General features: G+C 42.3%; 1 protein-coding gene across 13 annotated transcripts in view; it reads left to right on the top strand.

Moving 5' to 3' along the window:
- The window catches only part of LOC310846337 (doublesex- and mab-3-related transcription factor 2-like), a gene marked incomplete at its 5' end in the record, with an annotated part of 76,263 nt that overhangs the window by 5,904 nt on the left and 54,239 nt on the right, over window positions 1–16,120 (top strand). The window contains one exon of one of the 13 annotated variants that reach the window (XM_083742673.1): window positions 11,698–12,454. The exons of 10 other annotated variants lie outside the window; for them this stretch is intronic. Of the gene's footprint in view, window positions 1–95; window positions 2,005–11,357; window positions 11,662–11,697; window positions 12,455–16,120 lie in introns of those variants that run through there. 2 more of the 13 variants (XM_083742677.1, XM_083742668.1) reach the window with 2 other exon arrangements.

Genomic DNA, 16,120 nt, shown 5'->3' on the forward strand with positions numbered 1-16,120 from the left:
TACCAAGACAAGTTATTCTCTGCACATTGCAGTCAGGCTCTTTTTACAGGAAATGACCAAAGTCTGCTCTTTCCACTTTCCTTTGCTTCCTGCAGGCTTCATGATATGCCTCTTATGGGCTGCCCTCTGCTAGTGAAGAAACAGTAGGGAATGACTGAGATGATTGGCTTATTTTTGTTGCCTCTTGCTCCTTCACAACCTGAAGCTAAGTAAAGCCTCAATAAGGAAGGGCTTTTAATTGACCCAAGCATTATTTTGATGGAGGGCTATCCCACAGTAGTCCATAAAGATTTTATTCTTTTAAAATTGCTCTCATTCAGTGATTTGGGTCTTCCAGTAACTCGGGTCAGCACACATTGGAAAATTTTCTGATACAAGTAAGGATCAAGAGAGTGTAGACACTTAGGTGCAACTTGTGTCACTTGAGGTGTGAGTTGCTTCCATGGAATGGCATCCTTTTTATAAGCTTAAGGTGATGCACCACATGCAACTCTACTTGGAATATTAATAGTTTGACTTCACTTATCTATGCTCTGGACTGGTAACATTCAGGTTAGATTACCTGTGTGTTGCTGGTTCTCTGATTGGGAATTTGATACACAGTTTGTTCTGGATAGGTTCGTTCTCTTGAAAGAGTGAGCTCATGTTCTTGGGGCTCTCCTTGATCCAGTGCTGTCCTTGATGGTCCTGGTGGCAAGGAGTTCCAATTACTAGTTTGTCAGTGATGGCCTTTCCTGGTTAGGTAGCCTAGCCATAGCAACGCATGTTATGGTAACTTCCCAGTTGAATTATTGTAAAGTGCTTTTTGGGCTGCATATGGTTTAAAAACTGTAGCTGATGTAATTCTGAGGATGTTGAGAAGTACTGGCGGTTGGAACCACATAACATTTGTCCTGCGGAACCTGCAGCACTCAATACAATGTGTTAATGTTGATGTATAAAAAATGATCAGACCTAAATACCTCTTTCTATACAAGTCTGCCTGTAGAGTGATGCGAGAAAAGGCCATCTCTGTGGTGGCCCCTTCTCTTTGGAATGCTTTCCCTGTTGAAGATTACCTGGTGCTGACACTGTTAGCTTTTTAGTGCTAGTTAAGGAGGCACCTCTTTGCCTAGGCTTATTGAAGAGATTGAAGCAATATAGTCAGTTTTTGAGCTGGGCTATTGTGAAATGTTTTGGAATTTTTATCTAACTTTTTGTCAATGCGTTATGATAGTGGTTGGCTTGTTAGTGTTGGCCTGCTGTGGTTTATATAGTTATATGTTGTAACCTGCTTTGGGATCATTTACAATGAAGAGCAGGCTTAGCAACTGAAAAATAAATGAATGGATGTGTGGTATATGGGACTGCATTTGAAGACAGATTGGAAAACCTCCGTTGGTTTAGAATATAGTTAAAACGACTGGGCATTACAGTTGCACTGGCTCAGTGTCTATTTATGAGTCAAATTCAAAGTGATGGTACATACCCCAGCCCTAAGATGTGAAGGGATTTAAAAGGAGCTGAAGATTTACCTATAAACAAATGAACTAGGCTTCATGTTTTCAGCTCTTCTGTAGGTGTCTTTTTAGAGATGCCCCATCCCTTTTCAGAGATGCCCCTCCCCTGTAATTTGCATTATTGTGTTGCCTAATGAAGACCCCTTCCCCCAAAACTCTCTAGAATTTAAAATTTATTATCTCTGCTGCTGGTTTTTATCCAGTTTTTGCTATTGCAAGTTTTAGCTTTTGTATTTGAATATATTATTGTGTGAGTCACATATTTTTGAAGGGCAGGGTAGTAGTCCAATAAATAATTAAAGCCACTCTAGCTTCTCATACTTTATCACACTGCCTGTGTCTTTATGCTTTGCTTCACAACCCCATGGGTTAGAAACTTGATCTTGTAATGTAAACAATAAAACCTGACTTTCTCTGAATTTTACATAAGCCACTAGATTTTGTGTTGTGCTGTATAAACGCAGCTTGCTTGACCACCTGATATAAAATGTGCATTTGAGAAATATCCTATTGGTGCGTTGTAACTTACCCAGCAGCAGTTAATTACTCAGAGGCAAACGCTTTAGCTAGTATGTACTCTCCCAAGTCTTGCTGTTTTGATTTGAACAATGAAATGGCCAAAGGGCCAACAGTGTTTCTTTTGTTAGGATAATATCAGCTTCACATGTCAATATTTCTCTTCCCCCATGCTCTCCATCTTGAGTTTATTTTTTTAAACACTTTGGCTTCTTTTAAGGAGGTTTGGGTTCCAGAGCAAACCAGCAAGCATCCATTCAACCAGCTTCAAGTTGCATGCTAGGTTGATTGCATTTGTTATGTCTAGTAGCAGATAGAATTTTCTCAAAATATTTAGCCTGTAAGGGATCTCTGCTGGTCGTCTGTTTTTATTGCAAGCATGCAATTAATCACCCTAATTGTTCAATTACTCAGAAGCCCAAGATATTATAACAAAACAAAACAAAAAATAGATGGCAGTCCAAATATCTTGAAAGTTTAAAGGTTCATATTGGTAAGGTAAAACCAAACATTTTCCCCCATAAAGACAAGACTGAGAAATTACACTAATTTTGCAGTAGTATTTGTTACAGTGCCTTGAACTTTTACCATCACATTACAGTTTGAGATACAATGCCCTATTGTTTTTATAATAATGATAGGGCATTGTATCTCAAACTGTAGTGTAGGAGTAGGAGTAGGAGTAATAGTTAAACTCTGATATGGGGAATTTCTGGATATTGTTAGATTTCACCTTGGCCGCAGTCAGCATGGATTGGCTAATTGTCAGAGGTGATTTGAGTTGTAGTCCAACAACATCTGAAAGGCCATAGATTCCCCATTCCAGGTCTACATAGTGACTCATTTTTACCACTATTCTCTGTTACCCAACTCCATCTTTGCAGACCTGTATGCCCCTGTTTTTGATGCTATGTCAGAATAGATGTGAGAGCAAACACACATTTCTGCACCTGGCAAAAGAGACATGGACATGCCAACATGGTCGGGGAGTGGGGAACCTTTGTGGCCCATCTGGTCAGATTGTTAATCTGTCTCCACCAGAGGTGTACCTAGGCTCCCTTGCGCCCTTGGCAAGGAGCTGTATTGACACACACACCCCATCCTTTGCACCCTTGGCACAGAGAGTGGGCAGATAGGCTCCTAGCCACTCTGAGCCAGAGTGGAGGGGCATGATTTTTGTGCCCCCCCCCCCGGCCTGTGCCCTTGGTCCCCAATCTAACCACTCTTTTGGTACACCCTTGATCCCACTCCCACAAGCTAGCTTTTACAGTAACTTTTGAACTACTAAAGGAAAAAGTGAGTTGTAATTCAGTAGGTGAAAGCTTCCAGCAACACATCAGAATCAAAATAGCCTTGAAAAATCAACAAGTGTTTCCTTAATCTTTGCCCCTCTGATGGATTTCCACCATCCTCAGCAATTAATTAACTAACGGTGCAATCCAATACATGATTGCTCAGTAAGCCCCATTGATTCATTGGAAATTACTCCCAGGTAAGTATGCATAGGAGTGCAGCCTAAATATTTAATGAACCTATTTAAAGCTTGAAACCCTAGTTACAACTTCCCAACCACTTTTCCAGAAGTCATGCCAGAGCACTTTTGAGTATGTACTTTTATATTGCAGTACTCTGACTGCACACAGGAATTCCTGTTCCCCACAACCCAGAGATGCATTTTAAATAAAAGGACACATTTTACTCATGTAAAAACATGCTGATTCCTAGACCGTCTGCGGGTCAGATTTAGAAGGCAATTGGGCCAGATCCAGCCCCCGGGCCTTAGCTTGCCTACCCATGTAATAGCATTTGCTTTTTTTCTTACTATCTGGATATTGAAGAAATAACAGAGTCCCATTAGCTTTATTGGACTGCATGTAGCTAGCCAGAAAACAGAGGGGAAATAAATATATTTAAAAGCAATATAGAATGAGATTCACTATACTGGTGCACAAGGATACAGTTTTTAAGTTGGTTCACAAAAATCCAATTGGCTTTGTAATGTCATCTCTAAACAGAAGCAGTTTAAATGATTTTAATAGGTATAATTCATTATACGTATATATTTCCAAGTAACCATAGGACCAGATGAAATGTCTGGATAATCTCAAGCCTTGAGAGTGAAAGAGGTCAGGGCTGTTCACTTGGGGCTGCCTGCCTGGACAATTAACAACAAATGTAGATAATTAGAGGTCCAGCCAACTTAAGCATGTTTTGAAGCCCACTGATTTTAAATGGAAATGGATTAAGCACAGCAGGGTAGTGCAGTTGTTAATATGATATGCTGTGAACCAGTTTGAATCTTAGCGGGCAGGGCAATCCTAAACATGGGAATCGGGCTTAATATATGCTGGCTGAATTTAAGCCGCCATAAAGTATTCCAGATCCTGAGTCCATTCAGAAGCTTCAGGAAGGCAGAAATGATGGCTGAACTGGCACCAACCCAGCAGAATAGAAAAATCTGCTGAAATACAGAACGCCACTGTCACCATGGAAATGGCTGCCACCTGTTGACACACAGGGTGGATAGGATCCAAGCCCTCCTAACTGTGCAGACTGTGAGGCTGCTTAGAGAGAATCCATGGGAAGCAGTGCAGAAACACAGAGCACATTCTGCATGTACATGCCACACACCCTGACTGCACCACCACACACTCCTCCAGTTGCACAACCACACTAACAGCACAACCAGGTAAGCAGATGTGAAGATCACTAGTACACTCCATGGCCCCAAAAGCATCCCAAACAGACACCGGCTGTGCCGCCCCCTCTCCAGATCATACAGCATCTATGTGGAAATGCAAAAATACAAGTTTATTGAAAGCACCTCACAAAGTACTGTTGCATGCCACCCTAATCTCTGAGCGATGAGAGATTTCAGGGGTCCCAGGCATACTTACCATGGCTCTGACCCTCTCTCTAGCTTGCTGCCTTTTACAGACTCCAACCTTCAGCTCACATCATGGTCAACTGCATTCCTGAACCCTACTCTGCTTTGTCTCCAAACTTACTTAGAGCTGCGAGGAGGGACCCTTCCTGTTTTCTGCCTGGCACAGAGTCCCTTCTCTCTGGCTTTCCTAATGGCCCATTACTTTCCCTTTGTCTTTTGTTAATGGCTGATCTCCCAGGCGATTTCCTGAACAAGGGAAGCTGGCTTGGCACTGTATTTTAATGCTTTTCTGAATCCAGTGTCTGGAAGTCAATTTTAACACTCGAAACATTGATTAAATGCTAACACCTATCAGACCCTGGGATTTAGGGGAATCTGGCACCCATAAACCCTGGCTCCCAAGACTCTGTAACAATACATGCTGCTTGAAAGCACAACAGGGGCCACGAGCATCCAGAAGACCTATGTAAAACCTGCCCTAAGCACCCCAGAACAAGTCCTCAAGGGTAAGGGGCAGGCACCTCCTCTACCACCACCACCACCACCTCCTCTTCTGCCCTGGCAGTGGCAGCATCACAAGGGCAGGGACCTGCTCCCCCCTCCCAATGGGAAATACGTTCTGTTCTTGAGTCTTATTTTATTGTAGAGCAGGGTATAAATCCCATATCTGAAAAAGAAATCTCTTAGGTGACCTGAATAAGGGTCTTGAAAGTAAAGCAAGCAAACAAACAAACAAACACTGTCTGCAACAGTTTGGAGATAATTTTAAAAAATGGCCATGGGTATAAAAATGTGTATAGTTGGGACTTGCACTGCAGAAGTTCCTGGTCCAGCTTTTAGGGTGATATTAAATGTTAATCCTACTTAGGGTAGATTAACTGAAGTGAATGGATGTGGCTCATTTAGGTTCGTTAATTTCAATGGGCCTACTCTGAGGTAGAAGCTAGTTCAGTACAACCCTTAGGCTTGATTCCAAATCAAGATCTTCCCTATCTACTTTTTTTGTACAACTCTGAATATCTTTTCCCCCATCTCAGTGCTACTGTCGCATCAAAGAACAATGTATGTTAAAAATAAAGTATGTAATATTTGCCTAGTTTTATAGGTACTGTTGCCTGACCTATCACAAACATGGTGTCAGAAAGTGTCTGTAACTTCTGTTTTTTATCGGTATAGTAGCTCTGTTAACTTATTCTTGCTGGACAAAACATTGCATCTCCACTCTCAAATTCACATTTAAGAAATACTTGAACTGGAGCTCCCTCTCGTGACAAAAGTAAGACTTACAGTTCTTCCAGTATTTGATACCGTGATGAAAGGCAGCTTGCTGTGCTACCATTTATGTTCTAAGGAGGAGTATTTTCAGTTTCTCATTCATTATGTACAATTGCAAACTGGCTTGACTTTATTCATCAGTCGAGTTTAAAAGCAAATCCTAAATTGGGTCCTGTAGATTTGCCTGTACTGGGAGGACTGAGTCTTTTTTCCATCTCCTCCAATACTGCTAATCTTTGTACTGCTGGTCTGTTTGTCTCCTGTTATTTCGCGAACACTCTTTTATATTGTGTGATTCTATAATGTTATAAACTATAGCGTTCCATGAGCACTTGTGTGAGAGAAGCTGTTCTGGAGAATGACAAGGGATAGATTAGCTACCACTTTATTAAATTGAGAAGAGTTGCATAGTTTCAATAAAGTTCCTGGCTACAAACACTTTTTAAATTTTTCATAACATTTACGGTAGCAAATTTTAAAGCCATCTTAGATGTCACAAAGGCTACAATGCTGGATATAAATTGGAATGAATAAATACATCATTTCCTTTTCCTTCCTTTCTGTCTTTCTTTTCTTCTTGTAAAAATACAATCTACACAATGTGCAGTCTACAAAATTAAGTAACTTACCCTTTGAAAATAAAGGTTAAATGTGGTAGCCTCCAAACATTTTTGCAGATGTCTTACAATAAGTGTTTTTAGTACAGTGAGATAAATCAGTTTTTACAATTGGCATGGGAATTGACTTTGACGTGTATATTGTCAATTGGGAAAAGGCAAAGATGCTGCTGCTTCTCCAGCTTTTAATCATTAGCATGTCTGACCTTGATTTGTGCAATTGCAGTGGTACTTTCAGAGCTCTATAATTTATTGCAGTTGTTTTGTTTGCATATTTTGCTTAGCCACCTAATTTGGAACTGAAACATCAGCTTGGACATGTGGCTTTGAGTACATATGAAAGGGTCAATGCAGTTTGTGTGGAATGTTTTAGTTTTTAAACTGTCAAATGTCAGGCTGTAATTTTATTGCTGCCAGTAGTATTAGGTATCAGGTGTGACTGTAACTCTGTTTTTGGTGCCAAACAAGGTTTCTTCTGCTAACTGTAAGCAGTCAGTTCTGCCCTGGAGAGAATTTTAAACAAGTTGCATGACTGACTTCTAACCGAGAGTGACAAGGAAGGAGAAACAGTGAACTGAAGGATCCTAGTTTGAGGATTTGAATTCTGTTCATAAATAAGGGTTCAAGGGTCGTCTTCTTCTTTGGTGATCACTCGTAGCCGAGTAAGATTGTCTTCCAAAAAACATGGTTTTAACAATGAGTCCGTAAGTGACTGTGGAGGCCAATTCTGGATCCACATGTCCTTCCACAGTGGAGACATTGGTTTCCGGGCAGGAGTTGATCACGGTGTGGATTTGCTAAGCTGTGCCTTCCTCTTAGCACGTTTCTCCCTTGCGTCCTGAGCTTGAGTGTCTTCAAAACCCATGATACCTTTGGTAAAGGCTGTTCTCCAATTGGAGCACTCACAGGCCAGTGTTTCCCAATTGTTGGTGTTTATACTACATTTTTTTAGATTTGCCTTGAGACAGGCTTTATTTTTTGACCACCAGCATCACACTTTCCATTTTTAATTTCGGAATAGAGTAGTTGCTTTGGAAGATGATAATCAGGCATCCGCACAACATGACCAGTCCAACGAAAGTTGATCTTGAAGAATCATTGCTTCAACATTGGTGATCTTTGCTTCTTCCAGTACACTGGTATTAGTTTGCCTGTCTTCCCAAGTGATGTGTACATTTTTTCAGAGATACCATTGATGGAATCTTTCGAGGAGTTGGAGATGGCGTTTATACGTGGTCCATGTTTCACAAGCATACAGTAAGGTTGGTAGTATAATAGCTTTGTAAACAGCCATTTTGGTTTCCCCGCGAATGTCCTGGTCCTCAAACACTCTGCACTTCTATCGGGAGAAAGCCACACTCGCAGAGCTCAGGCGATGCTGGATTTCAGCATCTAGCTGCTGCAGCACAGGCCAACCGTAACTCTTTGGCTTAGCCTGACTAAAAGAAACATAGGCTGACTTAGAAGTTATGTTGGAAGGTTCAGATGTGATAGCGTCGGTTCAACAAATAATGGTTTATCTGTCAGTGAACAGTTTATCTAACAGTGCATGAGCCGTTTGCCTGCATGTCCCTCCCCTTCCTCTCCTCCTGATTCTTATTCAGACATCACAGGAAACTAGTTTGCATGTGTCTTGGAGTAAGTGGCACAATGTCTTCCCCATTTGTGGGACGCTGTTGTAGACACACTCTGTAGTGCACTCTGATTCCTAGCTGGAAGAGGTGGTGGCAGTGGAAACTGGGCAGGAGAGTAATCAGAAAGTTGCAAGAATGACATATCAAGCATTTGAATTACATTGGAAGAAGGATGGTGAAGTGTTATACTCATATTAGAAGATTTCGTATCAGAATCTTTTGCTTGTATCTGCTAGTTTTCTTGGTTGGACCAAATGGGCAGTTGTGGTTCCCTCTTGCTGTGATTGGATCTTGAAATTGGATTCTGCAGAAAAAAGTATTGCTGAGATGGTCAAACCAGTTTCTTTGTTATATAAATGACTCTAACTTTTTAGGTATCCTTCAGCCAAAGTGTTGCAACAGAAACTTACTTGCTGCAGATCATTTCTGGAAGGTGTGCATAGTGTTACCGTCATGAGATTTCTATCGTGTGTGTGCAAATAAACCTTATAATGCAGAAAAGCCACCAGTTTCCAGTGACCTTCATTGCACAGAAACCAAACTCATGATGTAAGCCTCTAGACCTCTTTCTGGAAAATGAAGACCAACCATCAGAAGGGTGGGTGAGGGTGTTGGTTATAAAAATCATTGTAGGATACATAAACTCCTGTCCATGCTGCCTTCCACAATCAGGGTGCTGATCTAAACAGCCCAGGATTTCATCTGTTCTATTCCCTGGGTCATAAAACTGCAGCCTTCCTTCATCTGCTCAGAATTAAAAAGGGATTCCAGGGCAGATGATATCTTTCTTTTTAGAAATGAACAAATCTAAATTCAAGCACCATCCCACATTTGTCAAGTGTCTAACTGTATGTCTCCCAAGACTGAGCCAGCGAGTAGAAAAACTTTCAGTCCACCCACCTTCTTCTCACAGTTCTCTGATCATATATTACATTCTCTGTACTAAGGGGATTCCATCTGCAAGAAGGAAAGTCAGCAAAATCGTACACACGCACGCACACACACACACACACACACAGTGCAAACTAGTCACCTTCCACTGTCTTTCCTTTCACTCACATCCAGCCATTCCTTTCTGCAGGATCCATCCTCTGTTAGTTGCTCTGTATAAAACAATAATCTGTGTTTCCCCCATTCACTGTAATAGGGAATCTAAATACTGCTATAATCTGTTCCCCTTTTGGCGAAAGTGGATGAAGCTCTAGTATAAGAAGCAAGCCAGGGTGGGTGGGTGGGGACAGTTTCACACAGTAAATTGTGGAGATAGAAGGCAGGGGATGGAGTGGGTTTGATCTTATATTCCTTGCTCTCAATGTAGTCTAAAAATGCTGCATGCTAATGTAAGCCTATGGCAGAGGTGTAGAGACTGTAGTTGTGGTTCGAGGACCCGACCCCGCGAAGTGAAATGAAGACACAAGGACACGTGATATAAGGTTAATGGGCTAGAAAAGGCCACAACTTTATTGATTACAGCAATGAAAAGGTATTGGCTTAGGCATTGGATCGAAACAAGTGGGTTTATTCACCAGTAGGTGGAGCCAGTTGATGCTGATCCAACTATAGGCTCACCTCCTGCTGTCACCGAGGGTCGTGCCATGGCCTCCCGCCAAGCAGGCATCGGACAGAATACACGACCGCCAGATTCCTTTAACGGAATACCCCTAAACATTGAAGGCATAGGCAATGGCCACACCTAGCACTTCGACACACCACAACACATTATTCCAATGCCTAACCTACCCACCAATACCACAAAAAGTTGTGACGATTGCTACGAGGTAGGCGAAAAAACCAAAAAGCCTAATGCCAAATGGAAAAACTCCTACCAGGCCCCCCGGACAACCAGGGTGACCAACCTAAGGTCCATAGCAAGGCCAATGACCTAGGCCCTAACTAAAAGGGAGTGGAGGGTGGGTGACTCGCCACGGGACGACGATGAGGAATGAGGCCAGGGAGAGGCTAGTGCTGCAGCAAAAGGCTGCTGAACACGCCCCCTCTGTGGCACCTGGTTGGATGGCCACAGGAGGGGGCGTGAGCACCAGCCAGGTGAGCTGGAGGCAGGGGGCAAATGCCCCCCTGCTGGGCAGTGCTCGGGCTCCCGCCCACAACCACTCCCCTCTCTTTCAGGGAGGAGAGTCTCTATCAAATCGGGATCTGTAACAAAGCACATTTAAATATTGACATAAAAGAGCTGACATCACTTCATGCTTATATGCTGCTTATATGATTGCTTCTCATAGCAAAACAAGCACAAAGGATTATGAAATTGATCCCAAATGTGGGACACAACCATATTTTTCTCATTGCTAAACAACTTTTTTCAACCCTCTTCCCAATAGATGCATATGTGTCTAGTTAATACAAAGAATCTACCACAAGCCTCAAAAATCAGGGTTGCATTTATAGCCAGATTTCAAATTATTGCCAGAGAGTCGACCTTCTATTGGATCCTTCACACAACCTTTACCCCATACGAATTATACCACAGTGTGACTGGAGAAGAATTGCCCTCTGAAGGGAGAAAAAGTGATTCTGGTGCCGCTTGTTGAATGATAATATAAGAGGGCATTTGAATGACTAGTAGTAGTTGATTATGTTCGGGGACTAATTCCACCCCCTTCCCCTTAGTCAGAAATTTATTACACCATGTGAATAACTGAAAAAAACTGACCGCATGATCTTTAAAAATGCTTCAATACTTTATACCGTTTAGTCATGTTTATATAAAATGTCTTCCATAGTGTGACTGGTCCTACAGCTGTGAATAGCTAGTTAGACTACGCAGCCAAAATACACAGCCTTCTATGGTCTTCCAAATTCTGGAAATCTGCAGGGTTTTATTCCCCAGGAGACTAGCTCATTCCAAAACTTTATTATTATTATTATTTTAAAAATCTCTAATGTTTGCACTCTTGCTTCATTGTGCCAGGTTCATTCTGGGTGTAACTTGACAGAGTTCAGGGAAACCTACACCATGGTTAAATTTGGTGAACCGCTTTCTGCTAGCATTGGAATGGAGTGGAATGCTGCTGTCAGCTCTTTGGGTGTCCTTGTACTTCTCTGATTCTTTTAATTATCAATAGCAATATGTTGTCATTGTATAATTGAATTAAGCACATATGGATCCGATTAAGTAACAATCATTTTACACTGTTTCCTTCACGATCTGTTCTGTACAAAAAGAATGTTCAAGTGTGTTCTAATTGCTTCCATATTGGTAGTCGTTACTATAAACACAAAATAATTCTTTTTCTTATTTCCTTGTACAGTTGCCACCAGCAGCCATCACGATGTATCAGGATCCTAGTCAATTCCCTTCACATGCAGTCATTTGTTTACTTTATTACTATTATTACTTCCAAATAGTTAACTAATACAACCAATAGAAACCAGCTTGCAGAAAAATAGTTGGCTCGTTTCACAGGTCTGATCTAATTTTGTGACTTGCATGTAAAATATCTTAATTTCGCCTCTAATTTGGCAGGCGCAGGATGAATAGTGTTATTTTAAAAAGCATTGGATTGGCCGAACTGGGTGTTTGCTAACATTTTATTGCAAATTGGGAGCCCGTAGTGATTTCCTGCCAGATAATGGAACGGGCAGACCAGAAAGCTTGTTGGCTTCCTGCAGCAAGCAAAGCAGAACCATCTCAAAAGTGATCTGTGTTATCTGCTTCTCCAAGGTGTGTGAGAAGTGTTCTATTTGCAGCGAACATCCATGACAGCAGGGGCTGGAAGTAGCCAGAGAGAGCAAGAGAGATTAGAACCGCTAGCTAGAGGCACGTTGGGCCACCCAGAGGTGCACCAGGAATTTCTGTCTCCCAGTGACAACTTCAAGCTTTGGGGGCCCTTAGTCAAGGTGCTATTAGCAGCCGACCCCCTCCTGATTTCCCCCACTTGCCACTCTAGCTACTGCTTATTTGCCCTCTTCCTCAATCGTGTTCGACCTTCCAGGTCAGCTGCAATATGCTTCTGAACATTGGTTTCAGGGAATCACAAGTAGGGAGAGTGCTGTTTCACCCAGGTGCTGCTTGCATGCTTTCCAGAAGCATGTGGATGACTGCTGTGTCTGCAAGGAGCCAGGCCAGGAAGCTCTGGGTGTTAATAATAATAATAATAATAATAATAATTATTATTATTATTATTAATATCCCGCCCTCCCCAGCGGAAGCCGGGCTCAGGGCGGCTAACAACAATCAAACAATCCCACATTCTAAAAACATTTCATTACAAAAAGTAATTAAATTAGCAGCAGATTAGTCAGCAGATTATGTCAACCCAACTCTGCCTCTTCCCCACATGGCAAACCTCAGCTAATGTTACTTCAGGTACTGTTGGGGGGTTTATGTGTGATGTTGGCAATTTGATAAATTCATCTATACATAAAACTGCTATCATGAACTGGTTGTTATCCTGAAATTTGAACCTGAGTTGATTTCCTCTTCTTCCTAATCCATTTTCTTTTTGTGTTGCTTCTTTTTAGATTGTAAACCTGAGGGCAGGAAATCTCCCTCTCCCTCCCTCCCTCACCCCCTTTTCTGATGATAAACTGCTGTGGGGCTTTTTTTTTTAGCAGAGGAAAAAGATTTTTTTTGATTTTTTAAAAGAAATTATAAATAATTTGCTTTTATCTATTATGGACTGAACTACCAACATGACTCTCAAAATATTTTAGATAGTAACAAATAAGGGATTAGAATTGCACTGCTCCTGCCTGAACATATTGTGTGCTGTTACTGCAGTTAAAAATATAATGCCTGGAAGTGGAGCAATCTGGGCTGCGTTCAGACTTCAGGTTTAGTGCATTTTATTGGTTATAATAATATGAAGGGACGCGGGTGGCGCTGTGGGTTAAGCCACAGAGCCTAGGATTTGCCGATCAGAAGGTGGGCGGTTTGAATCCCCGCGGTGGGGTGAGCTCCCGTTGCTCGGTCCCTGCTCCTGCCAACCTAGCAGTTCGAAAGCACGTCAAAGTGCAAGTAGATAAATAGGTACCGCTCCGGAGGGAAGGTAAATGGCATTTCCGTGTGCTTCTCTGGTTCGCCAGAAGTGGCTTAGTCATGCTGGCCACATGACCCAGAAGCTGGATGCCAGCTCCCTCGGCCAATAAAGCGAAATGAGCCCTGCAACCCCAGAGTCACCCACGACTGGACCTAATGGTCCGGGGTCCCGTTACCTTTACCTATTGGTTATAATGCTGCTGATGAGAGAGAACATAGAGTTAGATAGAATTAGGTAGATTGCCTTTATGCACTTTTACCCCTTCCCTCTCATTAAATCTCTTTAATCTGTAAAATATTGCCTAGGATTGAGGTGTGCGACCAGTAGGAAGATTGGTAAAGCAGAAGCGTTATTAAATACTTAGGAATTGTGAGGTTGCTGCCATTCTGTAAACCAGGAGTCAGCAAACTTTTTCAGCAGGGGGCCAGTCCACTGTCCTTCAGACCTTGTGGGGGGCCGGACTATATTTTGAAAAAAATAAATAAATGAACGAATTCCTATGCCCCACAAATAACCCAGTGATGCATTTTAAATAAAAGCACACATTCTACTCATATAGAAACACACTGATTCCCAGACTGTCTGCGGGCTGGATTTAGAAGGCGATTGAGCCAGATCCGGCCCCCAGGCCTTAGTTTGCCTACCCATGCTGTAAACCGAGGCCCTATGAATTCAGCTTGTGCTTTCTCAGTGCAATTTTCAAACTGAGAACCAAGCTGGATACAGTATCTTGATATCTGAGCTATGGAAGCAGACAGGGTTGATTTGGATGAAGGTTGCAGTGTGAATCCCCATCTGCCATTTGCTCCAGGGGGCAATTTCCAGGGGTGGAGGGTTAATTCAGACAGGAAAAAAATGGGTGGAAAGGCTAGAAAATCCCTTTATGCTATGGCCCTTTTCTGAATCAAACTTGCCCCCATTCCACCCACAGTTGCATTTACCAGGCTTAAAAATGCAGAAGATTAAATAATGGGTCTCCAGACATCATACGTGATTTGTCCCTAAAAAGCTTCACCTGTTGATTGTCATACATCTGTTAGAGACTCATAGCTGGAATGCTGGATTAAAGGATCAGGTTAAGACAACTGCATTGGCTTATTGAATTATGTATCACAAAGCAAGTAATTGAAACAGGGTGTTTGAACAGATCTTACAGAACTGAAACAACATAAGGACTTTAAAAAAAATCTTCTAATGAACAACAGCTAGATCTACTATCTGGTTTGAATGTACTTACAAGATTATTGTTATATATTCCTTTTTAAACAAAAGCAAAGCTGGTGATCAGCACAAGTTGATGGAGGGGTAGAATACAATGTTATAGAATTGTAAATAATAACAAAAGCATAGAGAGGAATCATGGATCCCTGAATCTGTCTGAGGAATTTCTGAATAAGACTAAAATCTCCCACAGATAAGGGTCTAAATCCTATGGGCATCTATACATTTTAAAGTCCTACTGACATCAAGGGGTCTTAAGCATCTTTGCAAGACCTACCCTATAAGGCTTACAGGGTTGTTCTAAGAATTACCACTACATAACGCACATGAAATGTCTTGAACATTAGAAAGTGCTATACAGGTGCCAAATAACAACAATAATAATTGTTTTTCTTATTCTACAAATCCTGCAACTGAAAATAGTTTATTGTTGAACCTAATTTCATACTTTATGCAATCCCCAACTGAGATTTGAATGTTATTCTAATATTTCACAGAATTCTACAGTAAGAGAAAATAATTTATCTGTGAAAACCCAAATGTGCTTTTAACACATTTGAAACCTTACTACATTTACAAGCAAAGAGTCTCACATTTCATTCTGCAAGAGCTGTCCTCCCTCAGAGCTGTCTTCAGGCTTTTGTGGGGCCTACACAGACACCTGGCCTTCTCTTCCCATGGACCCCCTCATGTATTGGGGCTTCAGTGCTGGGCTAACAGGCCTGGGGGTAGGGGTGACCCAAGACATTTTTTGTCTGTGTTGAAGGACAAAAGTAGTTCCCTGTTCCAGATACTTATAGAAGATAACTGAACTGACAGTTAACTTTTACTTCAATGCCCCAGCTGAGGGCAGCAGGTTAACTTAGCAGGTTGCCTGACACATACAGCTTTGTCTTGTAGCATCTGACAACTGTCAGCTCACTACTCTGCCTAATGCTCATCTGCTGCCTGCCCAAGGAAATACTGTCATACCTCGGGTTGAATGTGCTTCAGGTTTAGCGCTTCTGGGTTGCGCTCCGTGACATTGGCGTAGCGTGGGGGTGCCGGGCGCACCGGGTGCAACATCTGAGGGGTAGGGTTAGGGGGCGCAAATCCACGGGTTAGGGGGCACAATCCACGGGTTAGGGGGCACAAATTACTTGCCTTGCCCCGGGTGCTGACAACCCACGCTACGTCACTGCTCCGCGGCAACCCGGAATTAACAGAGTGCATTACTTCTGGGTTTCGCCGCATGCGCAGACGCTCAAAATGACGTCATGCACATGCGCGGAAGTGGCAAAACACGACCCACACACACACACAGATGTATCGTTGCGTCTTACGTTCTATTCAGGATGCGAACGGGGCTCTGGAACGGATCCCGTTTGCATCCCAAGGTACCATTGTACTGTAATGCAGGAGAATTATTGCCGTTTTACACCATGTGACCACAGCGGTGCATGCACCCACATGGTGTCTGGCAGAACTGCAT

This window comes from Podarcis gaigeae, assembly GCF_964106915.1.
Source record: "Podarcis gaigeae genome assembly, chromosome: 6".
NCBI classification, from domain to species: domain Eukaryota; kingdom Metazoa; phylum Chordata; class Lepidosauria; order Squamata; family Lacertidae; genus Podarcis; species Podarcis gaigeae.